Genomic DNA, 5224 nt, shown 5'->3' with positions numbered 1-5224 from the left:
GGACGGAAAACTCTGAGTCACGGAGGGGCAGGGCCACAGCGCTGCAAGTTGACCAATCATGGTGACACACGCGGCTGAAGCGCCTTCGATATTTCTCGCGAGATTTGGTTCGAGATCGTGACACGCCCTACGGTATCTCCTATGTCTCGTGTTTGCACGTTGATGAATGAGGCGACAGAGTCAAATGGAAGGAGGTTTTCAAGAGGCCATTGGACCCGGAATTCTCACGTTGTATTATTACCATGTACTTCATGTGCATCGCTTGAAGTCGGGTGTTAGCGAATAGTAAATTGAGAAAAGGAATACAAGTTAAATGGAAGGGAGGAATGGAGGAGATGGCAATAATTAGGACCAGGGGAGTGGGGGGGGGGGACTGGCAGGCGGTCGGAGCAAAAGTTGCGTACGTAATAAATAAACATGGATCCTTTGGTCTGGTGAATTGATCTACATTTCTATCCCTAATTATAATGTTAATCACAACCATATGTTGGCAACCATAGCGCAGGCTTCAATGGGCCGAGTAGCCTCGTGCGTTGAGGAAATACACGATGTTTCCAGGAACGAACTGAGGAAGCCATTTCGCCCGGAACGTCCCGTGCTCCACCCACGTCCCATGAACTTAAATCTCGTCCGAAAGTTGTTAGGAATATCTCATGAACGGATCACATTCTCACGAACAACTTAATGTCTGTTAACTTCAATACCCGCCGCGAGAAGGCGTCATTCAATCTCCAGGCAATGCGTTATATTCAGCTGGGGAACCGGCGCACATTGGCCTACTGCTTTCGAAATTGGTGGGACGTTTCAGGGCGTTCGGTGCCCACGTGAAAAAGGAGACCGTGCTCCGAGATGCAGCCACCCTTTTAGTCTCGACCCCACAGAATGAACAAGTGTCTGCGTGGTTAAAGTCTCGTTAGGTGGATCGCTGTGCTTACCCGCGTGGGTTCGATTCCCGTTGTTGCCTGAAGCAGGGTTATGTCTGAGACCACGTGGTACAATTCGAAGAGACCCATGTGTCAGACTGAACTTTCTGAGCACACAGAACATGACTCAGTCATTTGGACAATTTTGCATAATTATAGTTATAGCCTTATAAGCTTAAATACGGACGAGATTATAATAGATCTGCGTTGTCGGCCCTGGGGGCATAGACATGCGTTGTCGGCCCTGGGGGCATAGACCATGCGTTGTCGGCCCTGGGGGCATAAATTTGCATTGTCGGCCCTGGGGGCATAGATTTGCGTTGTCGGCCCTGGGGGCATAGATTTGCGTTGTCGGCCTTGAGGGCATGCTCAGTTTATGCAACAACATGTGAGTGATGGTGGCCCACCAATGACCAAATAATGACACATTTACATAAACGATGGAAACGTCACACGGAGAGACAACAAAAATGTATTTAATCACATTGTGGACATTGCACATGTGTGGGATTAATGGGGGGAAAACAAGATTAAATGTCAGCATCCCCTTCCTCCCCCCCCCCCCCAGGGTAGTTATAGCATACCTGGTCAAGGTCCTGTTGACTTCGTCCATCGTTCTACCTGTCCATAGATGCAGATCGACACCGGCATTCACAAGCAAGACGAGTTCTTCATTCATGATTCATGGGAGCCAGGGATGTAGTGATCTTAATTGTTACATTAAATGGAGATGTGCTGTTTGTTTTGGGTGCCAAGTGGCTGGTGGACTGGGATTGGATTAATTGTCTGATTTTATTTTAATTACCTTCGTCACCGAAGGGGGACCGAGGTTAAGTTTTCACCCCTGTTTGTCTGTCTGTGTGCAGGATATCTCAAAAGGTTATGAACGGATTCGGATGAAATTTGGACACATTGGGTGTGTGACAAGGAATTTGGTGGACACGCTTGTACATAAATCACATGCAGGACAAAGACATAAGGTTACTTTGGCATGAATCGTAAGCACAGTATACAACGGGCAAACACGTGGTATCAGGAATTTGAAGCCAGGTTTCAGATGAGAACATGAACCGGCCAACCAAACTTTGCAGGACGTGGCAAATGTTTCATGACCTGGACAGATAATGAGAATATGGCTTAGGTTTTTGTGAAACACACTGAAGCTTCTTTGATGTGTGCAATTAAATGAAAGCAACTGAGACAACCGGCTTAATAATCACGAGCCATGTCACAAACGTTAAAAAAAAAGAAGCAAAATATCCCCCATAGAACAAACAAAAGTCTCATTAATGTCTCGATTTACTAATAAATTACTGCTCTGCTTCAACTTCTCAAAGCCAAGACAGGAGAACTAGAGGGGGAGCCCTCGGTAGAGTGCAAAACCTCCGCCGCCAATACTGCTGGGTCACTCAAGTGAACCTGATATCCTATTCATTCAATTTGACGTCAACAGTGCTCACAGAGTTATAGTTTGTAACTTTCCCTTTTACTTTTAACTTTTACATACTCGATTCATTCGTCATAACTAGATTCCTTGAGACAGAAATTGATTTTACGTGGGTATATCCACCTGAAGTTCCAAAATCAGCCGCAATTATAATTTTGGCGTGTTTTTTGTTGGAAATCACTTATAACATGTAGAAGTGCAAAAAAAAAAATCGAAATTTTGTTGAAAAAAAGTTGCAAATTTTTTTTTTCTCTAAGAATTTTTTTTTTTGGGGGGGTGTTGTAAATCACTTAAAACATGTAGAAATGCAAAAAAAAAAATTCAAATATTTTTTCAAAATGGCCGCCATAGCGGCCTTATTGGATTTTGGACCAAGTCCAAAATCTAACGGCATGATCCTTGGACCATACCTATTCCGTCCACCAAGTTTCGTCGAAATCCATCGAGGAGTTTTTCCGTAATACTGTTCACAAACAAACAAACAAGCAGTCTAAGACTGGTACTTAAGAAATCGTCAACTTGACCTCTGACCTTCTCAAATAAAAGCTGTCAATAGAGAAGGTAGCGACGCAAACCAGAAGTTTCTACGATGATTCTGTTCCAAACCATCAAAAATCGAATGTTTGACCTCACTGTGACCTTGACCGTTGACCGATTTTGACCAAAATCTAATCAGCACTAGCCATCACCCTCCTGAATCACGTGGTGTAATTTGACATTGGTAGCTTCTTCCGTTCTCAAGTTATCTGTACCAAATTATCAAAAATCGAATATTTGACCTCACTGTGACCGATTTTGACCAAAATATAATCAGCACTAGCCATCACCCTCCTGAATCACGTGGTGTAATTTGACATTGGTAGCTTCTTCCGTTCTCGAGTTATCGTGCCTACAAACAAACAAACAAACAAACAAGCAGTCATCGACTGGTACTTACGAAATCGTCAACTTGACCTCTGACCTTGTCTAATAAAAGCTGTCTCTTGAGAAGGTAGCGACACTTACCAGAAGTTTCTACGATGATTCTGCACCAAACCATCAAACATCGAATATTTTGGATGTTTGACCTCACTGTGACCTTGACCTTTGACCGATTTTGACCAAAATCTAATCAGCGCGAGCCACCACCCTCCTGAATCACGTGGTGTAATTTTACATTGGAAGCTTCTTCCGTTCTCGAGTTATCATTTTTTGGATGTTTGACCTCACTGTGACCTTGACCTTTGACTGATTTTGACCAAAATCTAATCAGCACTAGCCATCAGCCTCCTGAATCATGTGGTCTAATTTGACATTGATAGCTTCTTCCGTTCTCGAGTTATCTGTACCAAACCATCAAAAATCGAATATTTGACCTCACCGTGACCTTGACCTTTGACCGATTTTGACCAAAATCTAATCAGCACTAGCCATCGCCCTCCTGAATCACGTGGTGTAATTTGACATTGGTAGCTTCTTCCGTTCTTGAGTTATCGTGCCTACAAACAAACAAGCAGTCATAGACAGGAACTTACGAAATCGTCAACTTGACCTCTGACCTTGTCTAATAAAAGCTGTCTCGAGAGAAGGTAGCGACGCAAACCAGAAGTTTCTACAATGATTCTGTACCAAACCATCAAAAATCGAATGTTTTGGATGTTTGACCTCACCGTGACCTTGACCTTTGACCGATTTTGACCAAAATCTAATCAGCGCTAGCCACCACCCTCCTGAATCACGTGGTGTAATTTGACATTGGTAGCTTCTTCCGTTCTCGAGTTATCATTTTTTGGATGTTTGACCTCACTGTGACCTTGACCTTTGACCGATTTTGACCAAAATCTAATCAGCACTAGCCATCACCCTCCTGAATCACGTGGTGCAATTTGACATTGGTAGCTTCTTCCGTTCTTGAGTTATCATGCCTACAAACAAACAAACAAACAAACATACAAACAAACAGAAATGGAAGTCATCAATATACTTACGAAATCTTTAGATTTCGTAAGTAACAAACAAGCAGTCATAGACTGGTACTCACGAAATCGTCAACTTGACCACTGACCTAGTCTAATAAAGGCTGTCTCGAGAGAACGTAGCGATGCAAACCAGAAGTTTCTAAGATGATTCTGTACCAAACCATCAAAAATCGAATGTTTTGGATGTTTGACCTCACTGTGACCTTGACCTTTGACCGATTTTGACCAAAATCTAATCAGCGCTCGCCACCACCCTCCTGAATCACGTGGTGTAATTTGACATTGGTAGCTTCTTCCGTTCTCGAGTTATCTGTACCAAACCATCAAAAATCGAATATTTGACCTTGCTCTGACCTTGACCTTTGACCGATTTTGACCAAAATCTAATCAGCACCAGCAATCACCCTCCTGAATCACGAGGTGTAATTTGGCATTGGTAGCTTCTTCCGTTCTCGAGTTATCGTGCCTACAAACAAACAAACAAACAAACAAACAGAAACGGAAGGCATCAATATACTTACGAAATCTTTAGATTTCGTAAGTAACAAAGGGGTGAAAACAGTAACCTCCGATCTTCGATGGCAGAGGTTAATGATAAATTGATACCTGCTTTCACACTTTCTTGGATTACATCACGCACGAACATAGAAGGCAGCAGGCACACTCAAGGATATAGTAAGCAGGGTAACATGATATCAAGTTTGGTCCAAAAAGACCAGACCACTGGCTACCCACAGCTTAGGCAGTAATTATTTGTACTTTGTTCAGGGTGCTGGCGATATCGCTGCCTCTTTGTGAAAAAAGAAAACACAGAGGGATTTCCAACATCCATCAACAACTCCAGCTTAACATCCCTCCAATGGACGGCGCACACATTCATGGATCACCCTGCCTGT

The 5224-nt window shown here is 43.3% G+C and overlaps 1 long non-coding RNA gene across 1 annotated transcript; it reads left to right on the top strand.

Annotated features, from left to right (window-relative positions):
- Positions 1 to 5: 5 nt before the first annotated feature.
- LOC147025184 (uncharacterized) lies at positions 6 to 1664 on the top strand. Its single transcript, XR_015059375.1, has 2 exons — positions 6 to 132; positions 1492 to 1664. It is a non-coding gene; the product is annotated as an uncharacterized LOC147025184 (long non-coding RNA).
- The last annotated feature ends 3560 nt before the right edge of the window (positions 1665 to 5224 follow it).

Source organism: Eptatretus burgeri, chromosome 6 (assembly GCF_056783735.1).
Source record: "Eptatretus burgeri isolate ZD-2024b chromosome 6, Ebu_testis_v1, whole genome shotgun sequence".
In the NCBI taxonomy this organism is placed as follows: domain Eukaryota; kingdom Metazoa; phylum Chordata; class Myxini; order Myxiniformes; family Myxinidae; genus Eptatretus; species Eptatretus burgeri.
Note: the sequence above shows the minus strand (reverse complement) of the source record. Positions and strands in the feature narration are given on the sequence as shown.